General features: G+C 36.4%; 1 protein-coding gene across 1 annotated transcript in view; it reads right to left on the bottom strand.

Moving 5' to 3' along the window:
• The window catches only part of LOC134531699 (tuftelin-interacting protein 11), a 68,789-nt gene extending 63,575 nt beyond the window's left edge, over positions 1-5,214 (bottom strand). Inside the window, exon 1 of the mRNA XM_063367512.1 lies at positions 5,130-5,214. The gene's annotated coding sequence lies outside the window, so the exon portion shown is untranslated. The remainder of the gene's footprint in view (positions 1-5,129) is intronic.
• Positions 5,215-19,924: the final 14,710 nt, after the last annotated feature.

Below are 19,924 nucleotides of genomic sequence, written 5' to 3'. Positions count from 1 at the left end.
GTGGACTGTATTTTTGTAAGTCTCCAGGGAATTATTAATAACTAGCTGCAGTACCCAGCGTTGCCCGGGCTGAACACAGGGTGAAGGGGAACTGTTTAGAGATCAGATGTAGTTAGTAATTGTCTTCTTAATTTGAATGTCAAGTGTGCAAAATAATTTATATCACTTTCAGATCCAGACAGACGTTGTTCTGCCAGTTTATAGTTATTTACCTGGTCTGTATGTAATCTTGACTCTATAAAGCAATATAGAAAAAAAATCTGACTAATAAGGGATTACTAATATTGAAAAGATTCCATTATCTAGCTAATGCTCGGCATGCATTGCAATGCCTTATTCAGTTTTGTTTTGTAATATGTTTGAAGTAGTTACACATATACAAATAATCTATCCATGTCTCTAAATATATATTTATCTCTATCTACATCTATAGTCCTATATATCTATGTATCTCTATATCTGTATTTATCTCTTTATATATACATATATACCTCACACTATCTCTATGTATTCTATATGAGGGTACTGATTGCTTCGTTGTTAATATCACACGGGTGTTTTTTACTTGTATTGGAAAATTAAGAATGATAAGGCATTTAGTGCGTGGCAACAATGTTAATAGGCAATAATAAACTTCTAACACCTGCGGCATTGTCAACACACACTTCGTAAGTGTACTGCATGTTGTATCTAACCCCCTCCAACGCATTTGATTCTAAATTGGACTCTTATTAAGGATCCCTAATGTTATTGATAATATAATATAACATATAGCCTTCCTCGATAAATGTACTATCCAACACTGAAGGAATTTTTCAAATCGGACCAGTGATTCCTGAGATTAGCGCGTTCAAACAAATAAACAAACAAAGAAAGAAACTCTTCAGCTTTATAATATTAGTATAGATATAGATTATATTAGAAACAAAGTAGTTCCGAGTTATGTGTCAGGAATTGTCTGATTAATTTCAAATTATAATACGAAATATTCATTGTCTTTAATACTTAACACCCCCTGCCATGTAATTGAAGACTAGATATTTCATTATCGCCAACAAATAATCAAACTATTTATTCTTACTCTCCTCGCTCTTCCATGGAAATGTGTAACTACGGTGCTGCCATCTGTGGCGGATGGCGCCAACCAAAGTTCACTAAGCCAAAGGGAATCTATAGAGTAATAACTTTTTCATGAGTTTTAACTAGATGGACATTATTTTAATAAATATCTGGTCGACAATTCGGTCTAACGCCGGGTTTATTATTCTTTTAAGTAGTTTTCATTTTATCAGAGCCGTTTCATTCAATAGTTAACATTTTTTTGCCTGTAAATCAAATGACTCGATAGTTGACGTAGATGCTCCGGCAGTGAATTCTAGCGGGGGCGCGGAAACTACGTGTGATTTGCGTCCAGAAATGAAGTTGAAAACACAATTTGGGTTGAAGCGTTAGGATCGCCGCTTCTTTCAAACACCGCGCGTCTGCGCGGGCGGCGGCTCGTCGTCCCCTCCTTCCTTCCCCCTCCTAGTGTATGCCTGTTTGCTTCTCGCCTCCCCTCTCCTCCTCCGTTCGGCGCATGCGCGCTGCGCGGCACATATGTTATATAAACAGACGTTTTCAATTTATTCGGTCTTGTTCTTCTAGTATCAATTAGCTCGTCAGACCTATTTTAGTCTCTTGTGAGAGCTCGAGTAATTGTTAGCCAGCATGTAGTCAGTCAGTTAGACTTTAACTTTGTACGACGTGCGCGACCTCAGGCGAAAGAAAATGTAAGTTGGAGTAAGGCGGTGGCCCTTGCCATAATGTAAACGTTTATTGAATTTTGTATGTTTTGTCTAAATTCCCTTTCGATCGCCACCTGGAAAATTACTTTTGGAAATCATGTAATTTAATTTAACTTCACTTGTTTGTAACTGTTCTCCCCTGAGTCGTCGACGTACGTAAAACGTAACGTAATTTTCATTTTAAGATAATGTAACTTACTTTTGTAACGCACGTAATGCGCATAAGGCAGTGGGTTTTCCCTGCATTTTGGCAATCTAGTAATTTGGCAGTTTCAAATGCGTCTACCTTGTGACGCCCTCTTTCGAGGCCCCTTAATGGGACCGCGCATGTTTTGTACCACGTTGCGCCGGCGTAAAATCTAACCTTTTGTAGCCTTGATAATGGCTCGTTCACTTTTGCTGTGTATGTTAAACTCTTGTTACATAATGATCACCTTGTTATTTATTTTTGTTAAGTTTTATTAAAACTTTATTGTTGTTTAAAAATTGTTGTTGTGTTACAAATACCCGTTCACAATCCTTGCAATGCTATGGCGTCCCACCCCGTCCTTATGCCTGTAGGCATTACAGGGTATATTTACCATGTTTGGCTTAAATTTAAATATTTCTGCGTTAAATTTCATGTCAGAGTTTAGTATTATGAGTGTATTTCCAACACTATAACACGTGCATTCGCACAGTACCGAGTTTCATGTTTACACATCTCTGACAAGTACTGAAAGAATCGCAAAAATATTTTTGTAACTATTTTATAGGCAAGCATTTGCTGTAATAGTGCAATGCACGCACATCGATTGACATTCCTAATCAATAATCTGCAACGTCGAACTTGAGAATGTAATCCCACTACAGCCAGATATACATATCTCAAAAAGGAGCTGTTTCTGATTTAGACTAGCACTAGAGCAAGCATTATGTAGGTATAACCTATAGTTATGAATATTTGACTGGCTCTTTTGGAAATTTCTGAAGTAGACCAAGGTAATGTCATTTGCTTAACCATTTGTATCTACAGAGCTTTTAACCCATGGATCAATAGTTATAATCAATATTCTTACCAACACTAATACAAGAACATTCATATAACCTTTGATCAATAACACTCAAAACGTACACAATATAAGTACTATTAAATAACAAAACGACTGGTCAATACCCAGGTGGTTCAGAAAGCACATGCAAATTACAATAGTATCTACGAAAGTTTATGGGCGTGGAGCTATCGAGGCGATCCTCTTCTAGGTTGTCGTTCTTTTTCCCCCCTCCATTATCGCATCTGACTGATGTCACGTGGAGGAGGCTAGCCTAGCTTTTCGCTTGATAAGCCGTAAACAGCATCAAAATAAACTCGTCATTGTGAAGAAACTAATAAACCAAACTCCACGTAATATTTAAGTTTTATTTCTTAATGTACATACCCGTCAATGGTTCAGTTCTTACCACTCCAAAAACTTTAATACAGAATAAAAAATAAAAATAAATCACGAGGTATTTTTAAGGTCTATGAAATGTTTTAGTAAAATTTTCGTTACGAAATGATATTTTTGTTCCTTAATACCCTAGCTAGGTAATGTATGGGTACCAAATGTGCATTAAAGGTCAAATATAAAATCAACGTTTACTACTAAATATTGATAAATATTTATTTCTTCGCAATCGCCTTGCATGTTTTCAGGATTACGCGCGCTGCGCATATGCACAATGGAAATGGCCATCGAAACTTTGTCTATAAAAATGCCCATTTGTTTCAATTTTGATATAACTTTAACATCGTCGGGTATTTATATGAGTGGCTGTGCCAAATAATATGTTTATTTCCAAGCAACCAATCGTTTACGATTTGGTCACGAACATTTTTATACTTTTTGGCAAGATAGTCCTTTGTAAACATAACGTTTTGAAATAATTTTTAAATAATAGGTAGTGATCAACGACAATTTTGTTTTTAAATTTCTGTAAAATAGGTTTGGGAAAACTTATTGCTAGTGTACGGAAAAAAAAAGGGGGTTAAGATTTAATAACAGCTGCAAAAATTGACGTCTTAAATGGTAGTTAAGTACATATTTGTCTAAAGTTATACTTAAGATATTTTCGGAAGATTTCAACAATGAAACAAAAATTAAAAATATATATTGTATTGTTAAAATCCATACAAGTTAACAAAACATTTTAAATTTGATTATTACTTTTTCAATGATGTTACATTTTGGAAATCCATACTGTTCTGCACCTCCCTTTGTTACACTAATAATTCTATCTCTCTCTTTCTTTAATTTATTGTTGAAGTAGGGAGAGAAGGCAGTACAGGGTGGAGGAAAAAAGTGTAGGTACTGTGTTGTTGATACCTTCGTAAACTTAATAATATAACATTGCATAAAAACCTTAGAAACAATGCTCTAACAAATAAACAATAGTAGACGGTAACAACTGACGAATCCAATCTGTAGTTTACTATGGAAATATATAGTATTTTAATTATGGAGTAAGAAATTTGTATATTATGTGGATAGGAAATTGATTATTTAAAGAGTGGTGAAAAATCTGAAGTTTAATAGTTTGAACCATAGATAGTAAACATAACACAGCAACACTTTCAATAATAAACATACACTGACATACATAACCTGAACCTGACTCTTGATACATATGAAAATTAACAATATTATTCAACGATATAATTAGGAATCTTTTGTAAGTTTGAAAATATTATAAGAAATGTATATATTCATCCTTTCCAAGTGTGTATAAGAATTTAAGGTTGGTGGAGTTATAACAATTTTAATACTCAACAATAAAATATGAATTTACTTAAAAATTCTTAATTTATATTGTGACAAATCTTTCCTGGAGATTATTTGCAGTTCAAATGTCTTAGGATGTATGTTGGCACAGATCACACCCAAAAGTTCAAAAGTGATTTAATTAAGTCCAGTAGTTGTTTCAAAATTTATATCGTTCATAAATCAAATGATTTCAAAGTGAGTTAAAAATTAGAGAGTTTAATATCAAATTAAATTCTATTTTAAATAGAATTACACGGCTTTAGTTCAGCGGGAGTACGATTATCTTAAAAGTAGGACTTCTGGGTGTCTAAGTAGAATTACTTCTCTTTATATTATGTTATATACACAATCTAATTGAAGTTCAGTTTTATCAACTTTTGCAACAATATAGTTTGTTTGGCTAGAAATCTCACGTATTTATAAGCATGTAAGCAAATTTATACTGGCCGCTTAAGCCTTGAACAATGGCGACACTGCTTAATTATGGCGTCCCTAGCTAAGCAATTCTTAAATTGGCTTATACTTGACATAACTGCTTTAAATCCAAGTAAATATTACTTACAGTTCGTTAAGATATTTAGTTGTAACAATTTCATTAATGTACACAACCGACGATACCCTAAACTCATATTTTTAATAATTTTAATTGTTCAGGCGTCAGGCCTTAGCCTACACGTAGTAACGCCAAAAATCACACTTTTTTAAGTTACTTCCTGTTCCTGTGTGGCTGAGATACGTGTATACCCAATATATATGGTTCATAACATCCTTTCATGGCCTTTGGTTACAACAATACGGTAAGGAACTAGAATAAAATTAATTGAATTTACAAATTAAACAGATGGTCAGAATAAAAAAATAAACGGTAAAAAAAAATTAACGAAAATTACAACAATGCAGATGAAAGAAAAAAAAATATTAATATTATTAAAGTTCCACAGATGAAAAGTTTATGGTTGTCATAAGGCGAAATATTTACTAAACATTCATAGCAGATATCTTAATAAACACGAAGATGTCTGTGCTATTACCATGTAATAGTACAGATGCTGTCCCATGGGATAATCATAAAACGAAGCGAGCACAAAGCATAAGATCGCCGGTTTATTATTAACCCATCTGTCTCTCTCACACACAGCAGGTGCGACCGTTACTCGAAGCGACGGTTGAGAATTGGCAAGGAGGTGGGGGTTGGGTGGCGCGCTAATCAGCGATCAACCGGCGGCCGAGGCGTGGCGTGACTGTTCAGTCTCGTGTCAGCCGTCTCGCAGTAGACACCTCGCTGCTTCGCGCTCCGTAAATGGCGCGAGAACTCCGTCGTCTCGTAGTCGTGCTGTTGATAGGGTGTTGGGATGGTGAAGAACATCAAGCAGGAACATAGCACTGGTAGGTTTACTTACAGTTGAGTGTAGTGCTCGGCTAGGTAGTGTCAGGTGCACCAATACTAACACTCAGTGGTTCTCCCGGATTCACCACAGCGTCGTGGTGTGCTGCCACACACCTGGGCAGGCGATAACGATACCTCCACGCCACCGCAGGGGGGTGTCGGCTACTGATCACGGCAACAGGATGTACCGTGTCGGGTGACCTGCGCTCGTGAGAACTAGTGGCTGACAGTGGCGGGTCCTGACGATGTCCGCTACAGTGCCGGGCTCGGCTCTCCAGGTGGCCCGTGGGCTGTCCCAGCCCTTGACCAGGGATGGTATCAACGGGGAATAGACGGAGGTCTCATGCTGACGCCGCTGTGTCAGCATACGTGGCGTCAACCTAATGTCTAGTAGGAGCAAGGCCAGCTCCGTCATCGCACCGCTAAGTATATTTCCGTGTTCTACACTCGTGGTTATTTCCGCACTATGCACACGACAGGTGTGTATCTAGTATATCGCGTTTCCATAACTCACTTTAACAGTAAACATAACAATGTTCTGTGCTGACTGGTTGCTGCTTGAAGTCGCTCTCACAGTAGGATTGGTGTAAATAACCAGGAAAGATTTAATCACTTTTACGAAAATTAATTACTTAATCAAAAAAAAATTATATTCGTTACGAGAAATAGGAAATTGTTTAAAGAAAATAAATTCTAGTTGTCATTATTGACGTATTAATAATATACTATACATTGCAACAATAAGATAAAATCTTATTAATTATTCAACATCAAAGTAATGCTATAATTGTGGATTATCATAGGAACACAATATTTACACAATTGTACTGCTAGTTTACTTATTGGTTGACTAGTCTGTCAGTGGTATAACCTTATATTAGTTTTCTGGTTTTGTTTACAACTTGTAATTACCATATCAATAATTATCAGTGTTGATTTACACCATTTTTTTTTTTTTTTTGTAATTATCCTCATTAGATATCATGATAATGTAGCATACAATTGCTATTCAGCCTATTTTACTGCTACATAACAGTATTATGATTGGAATTTTATTCCACAAAAAAAAATATTATTCATATTTACAATGGTTTCAACACAGCATTTAACCTGTGATTTACTGAGTAAATTAGTTGACTACTAATGCAATTATCAGTATTATTACAATTTCTTACAACATATTAAGAGATTATTAAATAACATAACACAAGAAAAATATTTACACACAAGATTAACCAGTTGAAAAATTATATACATAATTAAAGTTATACATAATTGAATATCATCATTTCTTATGATGCAACAGTCATTATTATTTTACAGTTTGTTACACATATTTCATAACCTTATCAGTTCTTATGATATCTTGACAGATATTATTATTATCCAAGCCTAAAATTATTACATAGTGTTCTACAGATGAATAATAATTCAGATGCAGTCTTGGACAATTTCAGTGTTTTTTCTTGAGTATGGTGAGGTTTTCAGCTGGTGGTTTACAGTCTCTCACTATCTTACTCTGGACACAGCTGCACAGTAGATTACTTGCAGAATGCTGTTGTCTTGTTAGGTAGGCTGTCAGCTACTGGCTGATGCGGAGTCTCATATCATTTCAAGAATGTTCATGATCTTCCAGTCAGGTGTTACACCTATTTACCCTGACATATAAAAATTTCTTGCACTTTTATACATTTGTCACAATTCTGTTACAGTGACTTCCTTCAACAACTGGGCAGCATAAGAGCGGACTTTCTCTCGCAACACCAGTGTTCCTTGCTACTGTGGATAACAACTCAGAAGACAATCACATCATCATGTGCTGCTGAACAACAGTGACGTCACTCGCGTGACAGTGTGATCCTCAAGATGACAGTGCTTCGAATTATGTGTTACACATCAAAATAATATTCGGAGTTCATAAAATTAATTTGTGCCCATAATTTATAAAATCAAATTCCAAAATAAATTAGTTCCAGTGCAGTTTTTTTTTCTCTTCATTCTGATAGAGCAAAATAAATCACACAAATTTCTTCATATCAAGCTTCCATAATTTTTTTTTTTTTTAAATTGCAAAATATTATTAAATATTTTTTTTTTTTTTTTTAAATAAGATAGCTTTGTGGGTGATCCAACAACAAGCTAAGGCTCAGAGTGCTACGAGAAGGAGTATCATATCTGCAGGTAACTAGCAGTTAGAGTGTGCATGGCTTAGTAGTTGCAAGTGTTCTTGTGCTTGTAGTACGCAATGTGCATGTACTGCTTAGGAGTCACACAGCTGGTCGGCGAAAAAAAAATTAACACATAGTAGTCACTCTTGTTAGGTTGGTTAGCTCACACTATAGTGGATCAGTAGGTTTTTTTTTTTCTTCAGAGTAAACAACATGATTACACTGTTAGTAGACATCTAGTCCTGCTCACATGTGTCACCGAAGCTTCATACCCATTTAGGTTATGCCATAGCCATACATTACGGTACCATAATAACCCTAGGTTAGTGCTGTACAACAAATCCCAGTGCGGCAGAGCCTTAGTCTTAGACCGTCACGAGACAACACACTGGTTTTAAGCTCATCAGGCAACCAGACTAGTGCATTTCCTTACACTAACAAATACAGCATACCGTACAACCTTGGCTAGCACAGGTCCTGACTTGGACACAAAACATTTAGCTTCACACACTTACAGTGCTTGATGTGCAATTCCTTGATTACATAGGACTGCGCAGTGTAGGTAACATGTGCACTTATATTGTTACTTAATTCCCCAAGAAAAAAAAACCATTAAACACTATTGTAGTAGCTGACACAAACAAATAACACTTGTTACTGTGGGACCATAGGCTTGTGGTAGGCCCTTAGCTGGGTTAGGTTATACCTGCCTATGCTGTGGTTGGTGGCAGGGTCTGCCAACTCATAGCAGTTGTTATGTATCCTGTCTGTGACCACATAGGGTCCCTTGAACAGCAAGAACAACTTCTTGGTGACTTTGTCCCATTTCTTGCTCACACTTGCACTCCTGCATAATACGAGCTCTCCTATGTTAAATTGCTTGACTTTCGAAGCCTTCTTCCTTCTTTGCCTTGCTTGTGCCTCAGACTGTAGGCGACTGTTGATCAGATGTTCTACCTCACTGCCTGTGGGTAGTTCTTCGTAATCGGTTTCTTTGTCAAATTTGGGCATATAGAGCGGGTCGATCGCCACCGATCTATCCAGATACAGAGCTTCATAAGGGGTGACATGTAGGCTCTGGATAGCGGGTATGAGTTCGGGGCGATGCAAACCTGACCCGTTCTAGTTTAACACTCTATCCTGGTTGTTCTGGCTGCACTGCTGGGCAGCTGAACCTGCTGGGTTAGGCCCTGTCCAATTACTTGGACCATTAGCAGCCCTGTTTACTGCTGCCTGAAACTCTGCAGCAACAGGATTCACTGGTGCGTTACGTTGAAAATAGCCTTGTTGTGGCTGGAACTGTTCTTGTGATGAGAATGAGGGTGGTGGATATGCAAAATGAGTTTGTATGCCGCCAGACGAGCTGTGATGACTCGGTGGTCTGCCGCTTCTGTCTGGGCTGGCGGGGTTCTTGAGATGTGGCTGGCGGAAGTCATGTTTACCCCTAGTATAGTCAGCGTAAAATTGGCGTTGACTCTGGTGACGGTAGTCAGCCTCACCATCTGAATCTGCATAACGATGGGGGTACGTGACCTTCCTGGGGGGCCGTTCAACAGATGTTTTACCCAAGCGCTGGCCGTGGTGGCCATCCTCACCATCACTACAGGCATGTTTGTTCGACCACCAGATAGTCTTGTTGTAGGGCTTGTTATGCCTATTCTTATGGGTATACTTGCCCTTTTGTTTCTTAGCGAGATGCCCTTGGTTGTGGTCCTCATCACTCTTGACTGTACTCTCCCACGTCAAGGTGTGCACGTTTGCCTGCTGGTCCTGTTTGGTCCTGTTCTGCCAGTAATTGTGCACTGGCACATTCTTACTGGGTGGTTGGTGAGGTGTTCTTTCAGATTCCTCTCTAGCACCTTGACCTCGCTGTAATCTCTGTAGTTTGTCTACAGCCAGAACATGGTCCCTAAACTCAGTAACATCTTTGTAGGTATGTCCCGACATTTGTATTTGGTAGGCGATAGGGAGTTGTGTCAGCATGGTTGCGATGAATTCATCGTCTGACATGGTAATGTCTAAATATCTGGTGCGCTCATACATTGATGAAAGGTGCGCCTCCAGACTGCTCCCTTTCCTACTGTCGAATCTGTCGGAGTGTAGCTGGGCCCTCAAATTCCCTTGTACCTTTAGATTCCAAAACTGGGATCTAAATTTTTCTTTGAATTGTTCGTAGGATTTGATGTGCAGGCTTTGCAACTCCCACCAGAAAAAGGCAGTACTTTTAAGGGCTACGTTCAAACACTTCAATTTATCATTGTCACTTAGTACAAAGGTTCGGGCATATTCCTCAAATTTGTTGAGGAACCTAACTGGATTTTCTAAGGATTTGCCAGAGAACGTAGGCATAGCCTCAGCCCAATGTTTGGCTGGGTGATGTATCAGAGCCACCTGATCAAGATGTGAAGTACTGCAAGATGGGGTCTGATGAGGTGGTGTGGCATTTGAGGTAACCACTGGGGCTGGTGGTGAAGGGTAACTGGCAGTCACGGTAGGCTGTAGGTTGGGTAGCTCTGTCCTGGAGGAGTTGGCAGTTGTCATCCGATTATGTAATTCCTCCCCTCTCAGTTGCCTCTGTTCTTGTAGTGAGCTGGTGCATGCTTGAGCAGCTTGTTCAGCGGCTGATCTTGCCCCTGACTCTACTGTTTCCATTCGTGACTGCAGAGTGACTGCTGTCTCCTCTATATGTGCGAGTCTCTGCTGGAGTAGCTGTGACTGGTCTCGCCCCTCTATTCTTACCAGTTCCATTGATCGAATCATGGAGGTAGTGTGTGACTCCAAGTTCTCAACTCTTTCTTGTTGTGTCAGTACCTGGTTGGCCAGCTGTCCCACCGACTGACATTGTTCCTGTAATCTGGCATCCAAACGTCCCTCCAGGTCACTGAGGCCTGTTTGCAGCTGATGATCTAGAACCTCTATTCTGGTGTTGAGTTCACTCTTCAACTCGCAAAGGTTTGCGTCCAGCTGACCTCTGACTCCGTCAATCTTCTCAGTAAGCTGCGTCACGTTCTGTGCGTTGTTATCCAAACGGTTGGTGATAGCTGCCATGTTCTGTGCGTTGTCCAGAGCGTTGGCGTCCAAACGGGTGGTGATAGCTGCCACGTTGTCGTCCAACCGGTTTGTTATAGTTGCCACGTTCTGTAATAACAACATAATGCTAGACCACTCAGTTGACTGCAGGTTCTCGGTCGGTGTGGTGGTGTGAGTCATGTTCGCTGCTTGCTCATCTTCAGCTGCAGCTGTAGGTGTGGCTGTAGCTGTCCCACTCTCTCTGTGACATTCATTTCTTTCTGGTGTGCTGGGTTCAGGCTGTACCTCCATTACCAGTTGATATACAGGCTCATATCCTTCCTGTATACTGTCGTGTTCTGAGAGATCTTCCAGGTTGTTGCTGAGCTCTGACCGACTCCTCAATTCATAGGTCTTATTAACAGACATCTTGTGTTTTTACCTTGGAGAGGTAGTCTACTTAGGGATTCTCTTCGAGCCCCACACGTTGCGGCGCCACTTCCTCTGTTCTGCACCTCCCTTTGTTACACTAATAATTCTATCTCTCTCTTTCTTTAATTTATTGTTGAAGTAGGGAGAGAAGGCAGTACAGGGTGGAGGAAAAAAGTGTAGGTACTGTGTTGTTGATACCTTCGTAAACTTAATAATATAACATTGCATAAAAACCTTAGAAACAATGCTCTAACAAATAAACAATAGTAGACGGTAACAACTGACGAATCCAATCTGTAGTTTACTATGGAAATATATAGTATTTTAATTATGGAGTAAGAAATTTGTATATTATGTGGATAGGAAATTGATTATTTAAAGAGTGGTGAAAAATCTGAAGTTTAATAGTTTGAACCATAGATAGTAAACATAACACAGCAACACTTTCAATAATAAACATACACTGACATACATAACCTGAACCTGACTCTTGATACATATGAAAATTAACAATATTATTCAACGATATAATTAGGAATCTTTTGTAAGTTTGAAAATATTATAAGAAATGTATATATTCATCCTTTCCAAGTGTGTATAAGAATTTAAGGTTGGTGGAGTTATAACAATTTTAATACTCAACAATAAAATATGAATTTACTTAAAAATTCTTAATTTATATTGTGACAAATCTTTCCTGGAGATTATTTGCAGTTCAAATGTCTTAGGATGTATGTTGGCACAGATCACACCCAAAAGTTCAAAAGTGATTTAATTAAGTCCAGTAGTTGTTTCAAAATTTATATCGTTCATAAATCAAATGATTTCAAAGTGAGTTAAAAATTAGAGAGTTTAATATCAAATTAAATTCTATTTTAAATAGAATTACACGGCTTTAGTTCAGCGGGAGTACGATTATCTTAAAAGTAGGACTTCTGGGTGTCTAAGTAGAATTACTTCTCTTTATATTATGTTATATACACAATCTAATTGAAGTTCAGTTTTATCAACTTTTGCAACAATATAGTTTGTTTGGCTAGAAATCTCACGTATTTATAAGCATGTAAGCAAATTTATACTGGCCGCTTAAGCCTTGAACAATGGCGACACTGCTTAATTATGGCGTCCCTAGCTAAGCAATTCTTAAATTGGCTTATACTTGACATAACTGCTTTAAATCCAAGTAAATATTACTTACAGTTCGTTAAGATATTTAGTTGTAACAATTTCATTAATGTACACAACCGACGATACCCTAAACTCATATTTTTAATAATTTTAATTGTTCAGGCGTCAGGCCTTAGCCTACACGTAGTAACGCCAAAAATCACACTTTTTTAAGTTACTTCCTGTTCCTGTGTGGCTGAGATACGTGTATACCCAATATATATGGTTCATAACATCCTTTCATGGCCTTTGGTTACAACAATACGGTAAGGAACTAGAATAAAATTAATTGAATTTACAAATTAAACAGATGGTCAGAATAAAAAAATAAACGGTAAAAAAAAATTAACGAAAATTACAACAATGCAGATGAAAGAAAAAAAAATATTAATATTATTAAAGTTCCACAGATGAAAAGTTTATGGTTGTCATAAGGCGAAATATTTACTAAACATTCATAGCAGATATCTTAATAAACACGAAGATGTCTGTGCTATTACCATGTAATAGTACAATACAAAGTACAACTTGAGTGCATTATTTTCATCGGCAGCATGCCTTTGAGAAAATTTAAGTTTGTACTGTGCCATGATTTCATTTTCCTAGCATGAAGGAGGTTTGTGGATTAATAATATCAATATTATTTGTTTGTTGTGATAGACAATAGTTATGTACGTTATTTGTATACGTTCGCTTGCAGTCCAAGCAACGTCCCCGCCGGTATTGTTTGGCGATTATAATGAAACGTGTGCGATGTTGTGCGCGTCAAAATTCGTGCAAAAATGATATGGGTGCGTGTTTACGCTTGATTATATTCATAGCTGACACGGAACGAGTTCTGTTTTGCAGAAAATTTATAAACGCTATAAATTTTACGTAGTTTAGTTTATTGTTTATGTTTATAATTTGATCAAATATGTTTCATTATGATTTCAACAATGCAACATTTAAAATTTATTAACTAAATTTTAAATTTTATTGCCTTATTAAATTCATAAAATTCATGCAAAATTATTTTTAAATGGCAATGATTTAAAATACCATTTATAAATTATTCTGTATATAAGCCATTACTAGTTCACTGGTTCATTTGTTAAGCAGATTTTACAATGAAATCCTGCAAGATTAAATACCCTTACAATATATTTTCATTATCAACTTACTTTAGAGAAAAATAAAATAATGTTTTATTTTATTGTGACCTGCAATGTTCGAATTCTTTCTAATAGTACTGACAGCAAATACAATTCTAAAACTTATAAATGTGACTTAAATGCAGTGAAAGTGTTTCACCTATTGGAAAATATATGTTTATCATTTTACATATAACGATATTAATTTCCTAAAGCTTTTTTTTATTTCACTCTTGAATATCATGTACATATTGTAATTAGAATTTAAGATAGTAATCTTCGCGTAACTCGTTGATAATAAGTGTTCCAAAAAGATTTCAACCAAAACCGGGCCATTCATTTCTTACCCAGGATTCCAACCCAATTCGAACACCCTTGCACATAAGTATCCGCTTCTATTAATTGCAACATAGATGTCGACTACGGATTATGTAATATATGAAAAGTTCTACTAATTGTCAACTAACATTTGGTATTATGCGCATTAATTGAAAACATTTTTGAAATGACTAGATTTATAATTTTTATCAAAATAAGCCAAGTTGGCTTTTATAATTAGTTATCAAAACAGAATAAATTGTTCAAATGATGGACACATATATATAATCATTATTTCTATAGGTTAAATTGTATATTTTTTCTATTTTATATTGATGCTGTAAGTACATGTTACTTTATCGCTGATTACATAATTCTTTGTTTCCAAATTTAAATTATGCTAGCCATTTAACATAATTTGTTTTTCTTAAGTGTGCATTGCAAAGTGTCTAAATATAAAATACCATTACTATCTGTTAACCGGTAGGGTAAAACCCCCATTTAAAATTATGCATAAATACCATCTAAAAGTAAAAAAAAAAAGATTTTTTTGAAGCAAAATTGAAATCAGACACATTTTATCTGTTAATTTTTTTTTGAAACGCTGAATACTTCAGCAAGTTATTGCTGACTTTGTCGACCAGGGCAAACTTAAAATTTTGGTGTTTTTTGCATTAATTTTGACCAAATATTCAAAAGTAAAATACAAAAAATTAAATCTCATAAATATAAAATTTAATATAAAATATAATACAGGAGAAAAGTTGATAAAGTAACACGCATATATATACATATAGGTATATATGCATACGTATCTGTGCATGTACGTACAGATGCATACATGTACAAAAACCTAAATACAATCAAGTATGTAGATCATCTGCTAAGCATATATATATATTAAGAAGTTGGCTAAAAACCAACATTTTTGGAGACAGTTTTTCTGAAGCAATTACCATTCATTGTACAAGTGCGAGCGCGGGCAGAACCCGAAAATGCACGATTCTGAGCGAACGACCAGATCCACCAACGATTGGTGAACGTATTTTTGATATTTGATCCTTAATGTACATTTAATATGCTTACATTACCTTTCTAGTATCATTAGCAAAGAAATATCCTTCGATAACAAACATTGTATTAAATCACCTGCAAAACCTTAAAATCATTGTGTGATATAATAATTGTTTTCTGCCGTAATAAAGGGAATTAGGTATTTAAAACTTAACCAGTAGATGCTATGTACATTAAGAAATAAAACGTAAAAAAGTTGGTTAGTTTGAATGTTTAGTTTCTTCACAATGACGAGTTATTTTATCTCGGCGTGCTGCTGCTTCCAGCCCGCTCACAATTCTCCAAGTGACGTCAAACGTTTTCAGCCAATGAATGCGCAGTGAGCGGGAATCGCTTACTTTATATTCTCTAATTACCTTGGGACTATCGCTCTTAATCTCAAGTTGTATTAGGATTTAGTGTTCAGAAAATTTTATTTAACCTTACATATGGTTCCAAAATATGTATATCAGTAGTTATTTTGTGTACTTCGCTATCTTTCACACGGTATTGCAAGATAACTACACTCAGGACCGCTGAATTTAGTAGATTATAACGAATTAAAATATTCGATCCTAAATTTGGACTTACTATCACATACAGTCTCATCAAATATCATGTATAATACAATTGAAATTTGTGTGTCAAGTAGTTTGAAAATATCATCAATTCCCATATTAAGTTTTTAAGTAAACGAATAATAGGTGAGTTCAGTCAATTTACACAATAACTAACAGTTTACATTATACAATTTTACAGTATTTGATGTTAGCAAGCTTGTAATTAAAGTTATTCTTATAACATCATACATATTAAAGTGTTACACTTCATAAGTATAATTCAATTAAAATGGTATCTGAAACCAATGGTGATTGAAAATTCAATTATATTTACTTGAACTTCAGTTATATCACGATTTATTATTAATTGTGTCAACAGTATTCTGAAATTTTTTCCATTATTTCATTTTAATTTGAAACAAAAATTGATTTCTAGAATATTTTCAATTGACTATATCCCTCTTAGTTACTCATAACTGCATTAAATCCTAATAAAACATAATTGTTCGTGTCTGAGTAATATAATTTAGCAACAGCAGTTGAATTAAAGTTATATAACTCAATATTAGTGTTCCTAAACAGCAGAAATAAATAAAATATGTAAACTGTATGCTTGTAGCCGTACACTGTATATATTATTTATTATGGACTAGTATTTTCATACAATTGTAACAGAATGTGATGTCACAACAAAGATAATTAAATAAATGAAGGAATTAGTGTTTAACGTCTCGCCGATGTCAAGCTCATTAGAGACGATGACGATGATGAGACATAATGGACCATTGGCGGAATGAATGGCTAGGGGAAACGGGGGTATCCCAAGCAAGCCTAATGGCTCATGGCAACGTCCGTCACGCTTCTCAGCCAGGTCAGCTTGGCGCGGGATGAGCAGTTTGAACTGTCTGAGCTGTCTAAGCAGTCTGAGCAGTCTGAGAAGTCTGAGCAGTCTAAGCAGTCTGAGCATTCGACCACCGCCGCCCAGCCACAATCTGGCCTTTATTACATACGGCGAATTTAAAACCAACTCTTAAGTGAAAAAAATCTCTCGTCCACGCTTTAAGGGGCCCATCTAGTCAGGATGTATCGGTGTTAGTGATGCGGGATGATAAGTGCGACGCTCGCTGGTGCTTCCAACGCGGTGTCGCATCTGAACTGGCGCGCAGTCTTCTCATGCATAGGACACTTCTGAAATTTGAGCAGTGACGGTAAAATTGTATGCAGAGATATGGAGATAAAGGTGCATTGCAAGTCACTTAAGATCTTTCAAGAATCTACCGGTTTTATTGTGCCTAAAAATTACTCTGAAAACACGCCTTTTAACCATTTTAACTCTTCTAAAAATACAGTTTTAAAACTTAATCTGAAAAAAAAAAAAAATCTGTATCGGCCCTCAGAGAATTCTTAAATGATTTTCGTAAGCAGCCCCACTGGGATATCTTAAGTTGTTTTCAAATCGCGTTGTTTTTTCCTGAAGCTCTTCACACAGTATGTGTGTCCAGGTAGACGGGGGCGTTGTCGTTAGCTTATAGCGAGTGCCAGTTACACAGTCCGTGTCAAACTTTCTTATTTCCTCGCAAGCAATTTCACGGAAGGTGGTTCATTGTATATTTTAAATGTATAGTTTTAAAGTTATTTAAAATAAAAAAATAACCAAATAACATTTTCTTTTTCATTATTCTCGTAGAGTCAAGAATTTTTTTAGAAACATTCGTTTACAAGCTAGGAGCGATAAAATAAATATATATCAAATTCACGCACTAAGCAAGGCGAGCAGGAATTAACTCTTCAGCGTGCTTGCAGTAAGCATGTTTGGCAAGGAAAAAAAAAAAGAATTTCAAACAATTTTCTTAGCTACCTACTTGTGAATTCGCAAAACACGGTGGTTATATAAGTATTGGGTCACGTGGTTTTAGTGAAAAAAGTTAAAGATTTGTAACTATTTCTCACTACTTGCTTGCCGTTGCTGTGTTTATATTTGTAATAATAAATTAAAAAATAGTGGTTTTATAAATTTAACTATCCATGTAAAACAACCTGTCTAAAAGTAAAGAAATATCAAGCCTCATTTAATTGAGGGGGTTTATTCACTACTCGCCAGCAAATCCATTCATCATTAACCAATCTCTCAATATGATGACGCGGTTTTAATAACACACCACTTGCGAGAGTCATTCACCGTTCTACATTTTACTTGCTAATAGCTTGCAAGTTCAGTGATTTAAATGACCGTTGAAGATTCGATAGAAAGTAAAAATATGTTTTAAGTCAAAAATAAATATATCGTAATTATTCACAATTTTTTTTAAAATTAAATATTACAAAAATAACGTAACTATAGGACACAAAGCAAACATTCCAATTGTGATATATACACTAGAGTTAGCAATATCAAAATAAATAAAGATTTTTTTCAGCGAGAAATGTAGAGGCTAGTTTACACTAGGCCAGTAATTTAGTCAAGAGGCGAGTAATTCAATAGACTTACGGTGTGTGAACATTATTGGGCGGCGCACACCAGTATAGACTGGCTACACCGCTGATCGGCATGAACAAGTTATAGCTTCAGCCATCACGCTGAAGGCCGCACACCAGTTATTACCCCGGCCACTACGCTGATGGAGGCACACCAGTTATATACGCACCACCACGCTAATGTGCAGTCACCAGTCATAGCCCCGGCCACCACGCTGATTTGCAAGTTCCAGTTACCTGGTAACTGTTCTTCATAGGTAGGAAACGCGATTAAAGATCGTATCTTTATTTGTTTTAATAAAATGTTTTTTATAATATAGTTAATTATATTTTAGTTCTGTTTTAATTTCAATAGTTGATTTAACCATGTAATTTTAATTAATTTGTTTTTTAATTTTCTAATATTATTTGCGGTTGTCCCGCACGTTTGCCAATCTCTTCTTTGGTGGTTTTCTGTGCGAGTCCCTATTGGTGCCAATGACCAAGCATGAATCAAGTGAATGGCGGTCGGCCGTCGACGCGAGTACTTGTGGTATCGCTGCCGACATCAGCAGCGTAGTCGAATGCAACACCGGCGTACGGTGCGATTGCTTCTGGTTTGGAGTCCCGGGTTAGCATGCGTGTAAAATTGACTGCTCATGAGATGATATTGAGATTGCATTTCAGAATAATGACGCTAAGGCCGCGAGCTTCGAGCTGAGGGCCACCCCCCCCCTCATAAAAAATATATATATTTCGCCGGCAACGAGAGCGGTGGTCCAAGCTGTCTGCGCCCGGAGAGGACAGCGTGGAACTCCTGGCATGAGATTCGGCACACGCCACTGGACTACAGCGTCGCCGAACAAAGCAAGGTTGTCGAAACACAAATAGCTTCAAGCTGTTGGGGGCGAAAACTTGCAAATTTGGAGGACAAATTAGTGTGTCACGGACTACCTGTGAATTTGAATTGTACGGCAAAGAGCTGTATCACTAAATATACTAGTACCAGATTTTTGTTATAAACTGATAAAATTAAAATTTCGATTTCCCGTTATATTGCGAGGAACGTTTATTTAATTCATGCTGTTGCCATCTGATGAATTCAATACGATATTGTGAAGAAAGAGAGAGGTGGTTAATACGGAGTTAATCCTGCCTTCTTGCCTGCGATATTGCTGTTATCATGGACAGTAATCTCGACTTAACGTAACGTTCGTGATTAAAGTAACTAAATGTGCGGGGAATAGTAATATGGGCAAGAGTGCATGAACTTTCGGGATGATTATAAATGGCCACCACGCCGATGTGCTAAAAATAAGAATCAAGTAATAAACACAATAATTAATATTAATAAAACAAAAGCGTGGGATGCTCTCTTCTTTCATTTCCATTACGACTGTATCCTAACGAATATACATTAGTGATATAAAATTTACGACTATATCTGTTTTATTAAAATTGTTTTGTTTGTTAATTGATTCTTATTTTAAGCTTATTATAAAAATTACCGTATATAGAGTTGTATGTCATTCGGTTGCTTTAAACAAATTACTTTTTAATTTTTTATTTCTTACAAAAATCAAAGGATGTTTTTGAGTTTTCTAAATGTTATTTATTTAAGAACAATACCATCAATTCATTTTCCGTGTTTCGTATTTTAAGTTTATTTGCAACAC

Source organism: Bacillus rossius, chromosome 5 (assembly GCF_032445375.1).
Source record: "Bacillus rossius redtenbacheri isolate Brsri chromosome 5, Brsri_v3, whole genome shotgun sequence".
NCBI classification, from domain to species: domain Eukaryota; kingdom Metazoa; phylum Arthropoda; class Insecta; order Phasmatodea; family Bacillidae; genus Bacillus; species Bacillus rossius.
This window is presented reverse-complemented; position numbering and strand designations above follow the sequence as displayed.